Genomic DNA, 11548 nt, shown 5'->3' with positions numbered 1-11548 from the left:
TAATTCTTTTTTTTTTTTTTTTTTTTTTTGAGACGGAGTCTCGCTCTGTCGCCCAGGCTGGAGTGCAGTGGCGCAATCTCGGCTCACTGCAAGCTCCGCCTCCCGGGTTCATGCCATTCTCCTGCCTCAGCCTCTCCGAGTAGCTGGGACTACAGGCGCCCGCCACCACGCCCGGCTAAGTTTTTGTATTTTTTTAGTAGAAACGGGGTTTCACCGTGGTCTCGATCTCCTGACCTCGTGATCCGCCCGCCTCGGCCTCCCAAAGTGCTGGGATTACAAGCGTGAGCCACCGCACCCGGCCGATAATTGTAATTCTTTTCCACCATAGGCTAGTGTTGCCTATTCTGAAATTTAATTTAAATGGAATCCCACACTATGTCCTTTTGCACAGTCAGTATTGTGCCTTCACTCAGGCATATGGCAAGCTGTTCTCACTGAACTTGCATTTCAGGGAAATCCTCTGGATTGGGGATGGGGGTCCTCAGAGATGTTCACATCCTAATCCCCAGGACCTGTGAATGTGTCACCTTACATGGCAAAAGGGACTCTGCAGATGTGGTTAAGTAAGGACCCGGAGATAGGAGGATTATCCATATTTACCTGGGCAGATGCAGTGTAAGCACATGGATCCATACAAGCATCAGTGAAGGCGATGTGAGGGTGGACAGACTTTTGAGGATGCTAAGCTATTGGCTTTGAAGATGGAGGAAGGAGAGCAACAAGCCAAGGAATGCTGACAACCTCTAGACGCTGGAAAGGGCAAGGAAATGGATTTTCCCCTAGGACTCCTGAAAGGAACACAGCCCTACCCATACCTTAATTTTAGCCCCGTGATGCCCACTTTGGACTTCTGACCTCCAGAACGGCAGAATTTACTACTAAGGTGATAAACTAGTGTTGCTTTAAACCATTTGTTACAGCAACAATAGGAAACTAATACAGTGCCAACTTTTTTTTTTTTTTTTTTTTGAGATGGAGTCTCACTCTGTCTCCCAGGCTGGAGTGCAGTGGCGCAATCTCGGCTTACTGCAACCTCTGCCTCCCAGGTTCAAGTGATTCTCCTGTCTCAGCCTCCCTAGTAGCTGGGACTACAGGCACGTGCCACCACGCCCAGCTAATTTTTTTGTATTTTTAGTAGAGATGAGGTTTTACTGTGTTAGCCAGGATGGTCTCGATCTCCTGACCTCATGATCCGCCTGCCTTGGCCTCCCGAAGTGCTGGGATTACAGGTGTGAGCCACCATGCCCGCCAATATTATTTTTAATGTATAACAGAATAATAAGTCAGGGTTTTTTTTTTAAATCCAGGATCCTACCACCCTAACAACTCCAACTTCAATTTTTTTTCTCCTTCCTATTTCTTGCCCTAAGCACTTACAACATTTAGCTTTAATCACAACGTAGTACAAATTTTGCATTTCTGCATTTTTCTCCACTTGCCATTTTTATCAGGAGTATTTGTCCCTGTTGCCATATAGTTTTTATAACTGTTTTAAGAGGGCTGTTAAGTAAATTGTATCACATGAACATTAAATTTACTTAACTACCTTGTTAAAGGATAATTTTTTTAGAAGTTAAAATTATGACTCATACAAATATAAAATTAACATGTTAAAGGTTGTATTTAACTTGTTAATTATTGAGAGAACCAGTAGGACACTTTAATTGGCTCAAAGGAGAATCCAAAGAACAAATAATTATAAGCCTAGCAGGAATGCTGAAATGAGTTTGCTTCATAGTTACAAAACTGGCAAAATTGGCCGATATCTGTAGAACAATAATCAGTTATATTCCATTGGTCACAATTTGCATTTCTATGAACAGGAATCATCTGCATTATCAGTTTCCCTTAATTTACATAATTGTAAAGTAGCTCAAAGGCGGTGAAATGAAAGGGGGAATCAACTCAGAAAGGTGGGCTAGATTAGATGGAACACTCAGTAACTGGAGGCAGTGGTGGGGGCGGTGGGCAAGACCTATTTCAAAGTCCTTCACAGTGTTTCCTGATAGCCTGTACTTGGATAGCTGGGTTATGTCCAGTTATTTACTTTTATTAAATGTCAATACATCTTTGAACATTTTTTTTCCTTTCCTAAATACCTAGGTTCTGTAAGATACAATACTGTTAATAGTAGGGGATCCCTAGGGTCAAAGGAGATTTTATGACTTTTGATTACTGTTGCCAAGTTGACCAGAGTTGTATAAGCCTTTTCTCATGCCAAAAACAAAAACACCATCCATGTCCAACGGCTATCACTTCCACAGTGTCCTAAAAAAATCTTTAAAAACCTTCCTTTCTCCGGTGGTCCTCTGCTATGGCTTGAATGTGTCTCCCAAAGTTCCATGTGTTGGAAACTTGATCCCCAGTGCAGTGGGTGTGGGGAGGTGGGACCTAATGGGAAATGGTTGGGTCATGGGGACTCTGCTGTCATGAGTGGATTAATGCTGTTATTATGGGAGTGGGTTCCTCATAAAAAGATGAGTTCAGCCACCTCTTGGCCTCCAGCCCTCTCTCTCTTTCTGCCCTTCCACCCTCCACCATGGAGTGACAGCAAGAAGCCCCTCGCCAAATGCCAACACCTTGATTTTGGACTCCCCAGCCTCCAGAACTCTGTGAGATAAATTTTTCTTCATTATAATTTACCCCACGTATTGGTATTCTTCTTATAGCAGCAAAAAGTAGACTAAGACACCCTTCCACCTTCTCATTTCTTCTCATATTCATTGGCCAGAATTAAATCTGTGGAGAATTTGACTGACCTGGATCAATCAAGACCCATCACCCCAGGGCGGGAGAAGGGCTCAGACTCCCCTAAAGCTCTGAGCCCTAGAGCCCCTGAACAGATTCTGTTAATAAACAAGAAGCAGGGGGACCAGTGGACCCACTAGAAGTGGTTTATGTGGCTTTTTTTTTTTTTTTTTTTTTGAGATGGAGTCTTGCTCTGTCACCCAGGCTGGAGTGCAGTGGCGCGATCTCGGCTCACTGCAAGCTCCGCCTCCCGGGTTCACGCCATTCTCCTGCCTCAGCCTCTCCGAGTAGCTGCGACTACAGGCGCCCGCCACCACGCCCGGCTAATTTTTTGTATTTTTGGTAGAGACGGGGTTTCACCGTGGTCTCGATCTCCTGACCTCGTGATCCGCCCGCCTCGGCCTCCCAAAGTGCTGGGATTACAAGCGTGAGCCACCGCGCCCGGCCTTATGTGGCTATTTACTGTATTTTCTTTTTTTTTAATTTCCTTTTTTGTTTCACTTTTGAAATGCATGATGGTTACACTACAGTCCTAGGATTCAGGAAAACTTACAATTCTACATCTAACCTTTGCTAAGGGTTAGACGCCAAATTACCTTTTGTTTGAGTTTTTCCATCCATTAAATGAACTTGGGATGAGAGTGGGAATGTGGGTGGTCAGAGTGACCAGATGAACTTTAAGATACCTTGCATCTGTAAAATTTTAATTATTTGAAAGTTAATGATCCATGTGAGAAACTTACTGCTGTGGCAACCACATACCACCACCACCACCCCACCCTACCCTCTGTTTGAAATGCTTGTTCTTCCGTGCCGTAAAGAAATAGCACTTGAACATTAATTTCTTCAGCAAGGTCATTTTTATACTTTCTGCAGAAAGGGTACACTCACCAGCAGTTTTGCCACGAGAGTACACCAAACAAAGGAGACAGGGTCATTTATAACTTGTCAAGTCCATTTTACTGCTGTGTCCGGTTTCCATTGGCTGGAACGGGACCTCACATTCTGTGTTTGTCCTGATTGGCTAGCAACTTAGAACTTTATAAAAGAAGCAAAGGCAGAGGAGAATGAAGGAGGAAGTAACTTGTGGAATGCTGAGAAAGGTAAAAACACCTTCAAATAAGGAAGAGGAACCGGCTATGACCTAATGCTTGCTTGGACCAGTATGAGCATGCCAGGGCAAATAGGCTAAATTGTGGGAGCTAAGAACATAAAGTACATTGATTTCTTTATTACGGCTAACAGATATTTAAGAATGTTAGCACAGGTCTTTGAATAAGTTTTGCTCCTAAGTTACTATTTATTCTTAATTAGACAGGGAGGAAAGTCTTTGAAGAGGAACCTCTACTTTACTTTTTACACCCCTAAGAACCACGATGATAGAATGCAAAAAAGCATCCCATCAGCCTTCACTTTTTCCAGGAAATGGCTGGCCACAAAAAACTCTCCGCCCCTTTCCTCTTTTGAAATGTTCCCAAACTGCTCACTTGCCTCCTTGAAGCTAATCAAGGATGGTCAAATGTACTTGAAGACCACTTTGTCTCTTGGCTTGCTTCCACAAATCCTACCCTTATATGACATTTGCCAAGTCAACACTGTCAGTATTTCCCCTTTTTACTCTATAACGTCTAACACCTCTGAACCCTTACCAAAACAAAGGTTTCAGCAGAAGGGTTCCCTTGCTGCACGTTTATGAATAAATAGCCTTTGTTGATTTTATCTTGGACTTAGTTTTGTCTCTGACACATGTGGAATGGATGTCTGTTAGAGTTCTGCCCTTACCACACCTCTTGCTTCCTGGATAAATGTGGGTTCACTTGGGTTGATGACCTTGGGCTACACTGGCTTCTTAAGAACCATTGAGAAGCCAGTGTACGGATTCTCGTTCAGACCTCTATAATTCAGTGAATCAATGAAGAGCAGCTGACACCAAAAATGCATTAAAATGTCAAGGCTAGCAGCCCTCTAGCTTCTGGCTGGAGTGTGTGATGAGTTCATCTGAGTTCCCTGAGTTCAAGGCATGCAGTGGGCAGATCGACTATGGGCCCATCAGAGGCTGAGTTTGCAGCAGCAGCTGCCCTGTACGCATGCAGCGAAACGGCTGTCAGCTCTTATTAGGAAGGTAGAAACATGCCAGTGGGTATGTATGCAGGACTAGTGTATTGTTGGATGTGCCTGCTTTTGACCACTGTAACATTAATTTGTATATTTCTCAAAGCAGCACATGCCCAAGATTTAGGCAAGTAGATTCAGTTAACCACAGAGTATACTTTTATGCCTTTCCTGTGATAACACCATTCTAGATGCTAAGAGAGAATGTAGGATAGGACAGAAAAGCACTGCTAGCAAGGAACTTACATTCATGCCAGTGAAGGAGACCCAAGCAGATGGGCAAATAATGTCAGCCGTCTAGAAGCAATGGAGTGAAGTGGCCAAGTGAAGGCCTGGAGGAAAATTGTTCTAGGCTAAGTCCCTGAGGGGTGGTGAGTTTGGGGTGCTGAGGAAACAGCAGTGTGACCTTTAGGGACAAAGCAAAGGTGTGAGGGAAAGTTAGGCAGGGGCCAGGTGAGGCAGGCTATTACAATATGTCTAGTAAGCAGTGGATTTCAGCAGGAGAATTATGTCTATTTGTTTTGGGGAGAGTGTTTTGAGACAAGGTCTGATCTGTCACCCAGGTTGGAGTGCAGTGGTGTGATCACAGCTCACTGCAACCTCAACCTCCCAGGCTCAAGTGATCCTCCTACCTTAGCCTCCCAAGTAGCACATGCCACTGTGTCGAGCCGTTTGTTTTTTTAAAATTCTCTGGAAACTGGGAAATTGACTGAAAGGTAGTATTCCTCCAAGCCCTTGAATCTAGGCTGGCCTTGTGACTACTTTGATCATTACAAGGCAGTGGGAAAGGATATTCTGGGACTTCAAGCCTGGGCCTCAATAGGACTGCCAGCTTCTACTTCCTTCTCGGAACACTAGCTCTGAGCCCAAGCTACATGGAGAGGCCATTGTCCTAGCTGAGAACCTAGCCAACTGCCACCACGTGAATGAACCATGGTGAACACTCTGCCCATTCAAGCCCACAAATGCCCACAGCTGCAGCCACATCACACGAATAGAGGAACCACCCCACTCAGTCCACGAAAACCAGAATTGTGAGATCGAATCACTTGGTTTTGAAGTTTATTTCACAGCAATAGATAACTGAAACAAGGGCAAGAGTGGTGGATGGATGCAGGACACAAGCCAGCTTTGGGGTTCATTTAGGCAAGAAAGGATGGAGGCCTGGAGCAGATTGGCAGAAGTGAAGACAGTGAATCGTCAGATTCAGGACACACTTGATGGGTGCAGCTTTCAGGTTGGATTATAAGGGAAAAAGGTAGAATAGAAAAGCAGCAAGTCCCTGCCTGGCTTTCTCCAGACCACTCCTTAGAGCTTTAGACTCAGCTCTCTTTGATAACTACCACCATCCTGCACTAACCAGTTGCTTATACTTTTACTGGCTTATATTGTGATCATTGTTTTGTTTTTTGTTTTTTGGTTTTTTTTGCTTTTTAAGTAAAAAATAAGGTTAAATCTTTGAGAAGTCCTTCTTAACCAACAAAACCTCAAAGACACAAAGGAAATTATTAATAGATGTAACCACCTAAAAATAAAGAATGAAACTTCTCTATCATAAAAACATGCCATAAGCAAAGCTAAAAGATGAGCTATAATGGAGAGAAAATATTTGCAAAATATAACAAAAATCTCATACGCTAACTATGTAAACAATTCTAAAGAAAAAGGTAGCCAAATAGAGACTAGCATCAAGCTGCTCTAGGAATTTCACATTATATTACTGTATCTTGATGTATGAGTTTTAGACGTGTCATGTCGCCCCTCGGCCTCCAGTAGATATGCCCAGGCTTCTCACAGCATGGTGGTCTCAAGGTTCGAAGAAGGTGAGAGGGGAAACTTCAAGGCCTCTTAAAGCCTCGGCTGCAGAACTCACATAATGTCACTTCTTCCATGTATTGGTCAAAACAAGTCACCAGGCCAGCCCAGGCCCAAGGGTAAAGAAATAGACTCTCTCTCTCTCACTAGGAGAAACAGCAAATTTCTCATTGCAAAGTGGTGCGGATACAGGGAGGTGTGGTTCACTGGGACATTATAACACTCCCACACAATGGCTAAAAATGCCTTTCTTCTACCCTCATGATTGATAGTTTAGCCGGGAATATTATTTTGTATTGATAATTATTTTCTCTTAGGATGAAAGCATTGCTGCACTCTCTTGGAGCTTCCGGTGTTGTTGAAAAGGGTAATGCCACTTTGATTCCTGTTCCTTTATGTGTGATCTCATATTCCTTTCTGAAATCTTTCAGGATCTAATTTATCTATGGTATGATGAAATGTCATAATACGGGCTTGAGTGAGTCTTCTTTTTTCCTTTTCTTCCCTCCTTTTCCTCCTGTTTTTTGTTTACTATGTTAAGCATTTGGAAGGTCATTTTAATCTGGATACACGTGTCCTTCAGTTTGGAAGGTTTCTGATATTTCTTTGATAGTTATATTTTCCACAAATATATTTTCTCCCAAAAAATATCAGAAGAGTGGTATTATTTTACATTTTTAAACATTTATGCTTGGCTTAATGGAACACAAATGAGTTCTCACATCTCCTTCTGCATTCAATCTTGCAATATGTTGTTTTGGTTTAAATCCATGAAGAAATTACAACTAAGCACATTTTTAAGGAAGCTTGTGTCTGAACAGATAGTAATACAGAAACCAACATACTGAGAAATACCTGGCATCTCTTTATCTGAGGACTTTGCTAAACGGGAAATATTTAGTCATCTTCTTGAAAAGAATTTATCCTATCGCTTCTCGGCCTTTTGGCTAAGATCAAGTGAAAAGAATTTATCCAAACTTGCATTGGTAGAAAACAAAACTGGCTTTGTTTCCCTGTGTAAAAACCACTTAGCACTTCATTTGTATATTCAAATATAGTTTGTGAAGAGAGCAATCAGAGAAATCATGTATCCAATTTGTAAATACAATTAACCAAGAGAATATGCAGGTCAGATCACCCTTCAACTGGTCTGACAATTGCCATCACAAAGTGAGTCAGCTGATCAAAGTGATGGGGAGACATTCTGAGAAATGTGTCATTAGGAGATTTCACCGTTGTGTGAACATCATAGAGTATACTTAGACAAATCTGTATAGTATAGCCTACCTACCACACACCTAGGCTATACGGTACAACCTGTAGCTCCTAGGCTACAAACTTTATACAGCAGGTTTGTACAGTGACTGCTGAATACTAGAGGCAGTTGGAATACAGTGGTATTTGTGTATCCGAACAGATCTAAACATAGAAAAGGTGATGATGTGTTACTCCATGATGTTATGCCAGTTGGCAATAGGAATTTTTGAGCTTCATTATGGTTTTATGGGACCACTGTTGTGTATGCAGCCCACCATTGATGAGAACATCATATGCAGTGCATGACTGTACTTTGACCACCAGGAGTACAAGTGCACGGACTGGACAGAAGGAAAACCTCAGAGAACCTGAGGATGTGGATAAGACTGTTTAGTGGGGTTCTCAACTCATCACAAGCTACCAGGTATTCAGCATGGAGGGATGGTGACAGTTATGCAGGACATTGACATATGATGATACAGTGGTCATTCTTACATAAAATGGAGAAGACTGTCCAGTAAATTCTATGAGTTTGCAGTAGATGGATCATCAAAGGATATGGGTAATCTTGTAGTAACAAGACTATGTTACTAGGAATTTCACTAGTCCTGTTACTAACTCATAGGCCATGGAGCAATATAAGACCAAGGTTACAAACCCCTAAAATATCTGGCAAGAGAATGACTTTTTTATGTACTTTGGTCTGAGCATGTGATTCATCAGTATATGACAGCAGATCAATTCAGATACATCCAGAAGAAGCCATCCTTTTATTCTGAAATGTTGTCCTAACCATACCTGAAATAAGTACTAAGTGATGCACCAGAATTTTCCTCCCTGGGATCAATGAGCAGTAGCACTGAGAGCAGAAATGGCAGCCGTGGTAACAGGAGCTGCTGTGGTCAGTAGGCTTTCGGGGTCTGTCAGGCAAGAGTATAGGATAGTGACAATCCAAATGAAAGCAAAAACAAACATAGAAAGGAATGAACTACTGAAATGCCAACAATGTGGATGAATCTCACAGATATTATAATAAGTAAAAGAAGCCAGACTTTTTTTTTTTTTTTTTTTTTTTTTTTTTTTTTGAGACGGAAGCTCACTGTGCCACCAGGCTGGAGTGCTGTGGCGCGATCTCCACATTGCAACCTCCGACTCCCTGGTTCAAGCGATTCTCCTGCCTCAGCCTCCTGAGTAGCTGGGATTACAGGCATGCGCCACCATGCCCAGCTAATTTTTGTATTTTTAGTAGAGACGGAGTTTCACCATGTTGGCCAGGATGGTCTCGATCTCCTGACCTCGTGATCCGCCCACCTTGGCCTCCAAAAGTGCTAGGATTACAGGCATGAGCCACCGCACCCGGCCCAGACTTTTACAAACATTACATTCTATGTGATTTTCTTCATATGGAACTCTAGAAAAGACAAGTTCAATTTATACTGACAGAAATCAGGCCAGGTCTGAGGCTCAGGATGGAGGAAACTGACTAAGAGGGAAGACAAAGGGAACCTTTTGGGGTAATGGAAATGTTCTATATCTTGATTGTGGTTAGGGTTACATGGGTATATACATTTGTCAAACTCATGGAAATGTATACTTTAAATGGATACATTTTATTTCATGTAAATTATACCTCAAAAAGTTTATTAAAAAAATACATGGGGCTTCCATGTTCACACAAGATAAAGTAAGTGGATTCCACCCTATTCCTTCTGCTAATTACAACTAAAAACTAGACAAAATACATAAAGCAACTATCAGAAACCTCTAAAGGTGGAGTAAACTAGGCAGACTGGCTAGGCAACTTGAGTGTCAAGGGATGGCCTGGCAGGGAGTTCCCAGAGGCTTTCACAGTGTTCACATATTTCAACCTGGGCACTAGAGGAAGGCACAGTCCGAAATGACCAACAAGCACAGACAACAAAAGTCCTAAGGAAAATGCTTTCTCTAGTCAAAGGACTTAGAAGAGGACAGTAATGAAGGATGGCTTTTTTTTTTTTTTTTTTTGAGATGGAGTCTTGCTCTGTCTCCCAGGCTGGAGTGCAATGGTGCGATCTCAGCTCACTGCAACCTCCGAGGATGACCCTTTTGACAATCTTGCTCTACTCCAGGTGAACACCATCAAAGAAGCCACAGCCCTCCTCTCCCCAACAGGCTCTGCAGAGACTGGTGTGGAGCTCGGTGAACCATCCCTGCTGTGCACTAATGTGGGGGCACCACTCCCCTTCCTCACCAGTGATTCTGGAGACAAGTGGAGCTCTATTAATGAGCCCCATCCTGCACTAATGTGATAACAGGTGACACCCCCTCCCTCCTTCTTCTTCCCATGGGATGCTATGGGGACTCTAGGGTAGAGCCCTGTTGACTACTGCCTGCCCTGCAGTAACAGAGGCAGCACCTACCCCCTCACAGAGAGTGTGGGCAGAATAACAGAGGAGGGAGCTGCAGAAAAAGCGTCTTTCAATTTGTGCACATCCCCAAGTGGCCTATGTGTGAAACTCATCAGAATTAACACAGCAAAAGCTTTAAGAACTGAGCTATGATGTGGAATACCACTCGGGTTTCAGACTGGTCTCTGGGTAGCACCCAGGCAGAGCAGACCAAGATAACGCTGAATTTGAAACCAAACTGACATTCAAACTCACAGACCACAAAAGTGAGTCATGATGTGCATTCTGAATTTAAGCAGGTTGAATGCATGCTAAAGTAGAAAATATAAAAAGGAATTAGAGTTTCATAATACCCAAAGTACTGATAATATTGAATATTACTTGTCATGTCAGAAAACAGAAAAAGTCAACCAGAATGAGAAAAGACAATCAACAGATGCCAATACCAAGATGGCACTGATGTTGGGATTGTCTGGCAAGGATTGTTAAAGCAGCTATCATTAAAAACAAACAAAAAAACTTTTAACAAGAAACTATGAACACTCAAAAAACAAAGTTTCAATAAATAAATAAAAGATACAAAGAAACCCCAGCCAGGTGTGGTGGCTCATGCCTGTAATCCCAGCATTTTGGGAGCCCAAGGCGGGCGATCACCTGAGGTCGGGAGTTTGAGACCAGCCTGACCAACTTGGAGAAACCCCGTCTGTACTAAAAATAGAAAATTAGTTGGGCATGGTGGTGTGCAACTGTAATCCCAGCTTCTTGGGAGGCTGAGGCAGGAGAATCGCTTAAACCCGGGAGGCGGAGGTTGTGGTGAGTCAAGATTGTGCCATTGCACTCCAGCCTGGACAACAAAGAGTGAAACTCCGTCTTAAAAAAAGAAAAGAAAAGAAAAGAAAAACCCCAAATGGAAGATTTATTTTATCTTAAATCATTTTTTTAAAAATAGAGACAGGGTCTCACTACATTGCCCAGGCTGCTCTGAAACTCCTGTGCTCAAGCAATCTGCCTGCCTCAGCCTCCCAAAGTGCTGGGATTACAGGTGTGAGCCACTGTGCCCAGCCTATTTTATTTTTTATTTATTAACTTATTTCTTTTGAGACAGGGTTTGTCTGTGTCACCTAGGCTGGAGCATTGTGGCATGATCTCTCGGCTCACCTGCAAGCTCCACCTCTTGGGCTCAAGCGATCCTTCCACCTCAGCATCCTGAATAGCTGGGACTACAGGCA

At 42.8% G+C, this 11548-nt stretch overlaps 1 protein-coding gene and 1 long non-coding RNA gene across 5 annotated transcripts in view; one reads left to right on the top strand and one right to left on the bottom strand.

The window, feature by feature from the left end:
* LOC129474144 (uncharacterized) overlaps window positions 1-11548 on the bottom strand; it is a 53591-nt gene that overhangs the window by 10749 nt on the left and 31294 nt on the right. For 3 of the 4 annotated variants that reach the window (XR_010119523.1, XR_008654459.2, XR_010119521.1), the window contains one exon: window positions 8731-8852. The exons of the other annotated variant lie outside the window; for it this stretch is intronic. This is a non-coding gene — a long non-coding RNA (uncharacterized lncRNA). The remainder of the gene's footprint in view (window positions 1-8730; window positions 8853-11548) is intronic. 4 annotated transcript variants of the gene reach the window in all.
* SDCBP2 (syndecan binding protein 2) overlaps window positions 7024-11548 on the top strand; it is a 51290-nt gene continuing 46765 nt past the window's right edge. The window contains exon 1 of the mRNA XM_055265088.2: window positions 7024-7042. The gene's annotated coding sequence lies outside the window, so the exon portion shown is untranslated. The remainder of the gene's footprint in view (window positions 7043-11548) is intronic.

This window comes from Symphalangus syndactylus, chromosome 24 (genome assembly GCF_028878055.3).
Source record: "Symphalangus syndactylus isolate Jambi chromosome 24, NHGRI_mSymSyn1-v2.1_pri, whole genome shotgun sequence".
Lineage (NCBI taxonomy): Eukaryota > Metazoa > Chordata > Mammalia > Primates > Hylobatidae > Symphalangus > Symphalangus syndactylus.
Note: the sequence above shows the minus strand (reverse complement) of the source record. Positions and strands in the feature narration are given on the sequence as shown.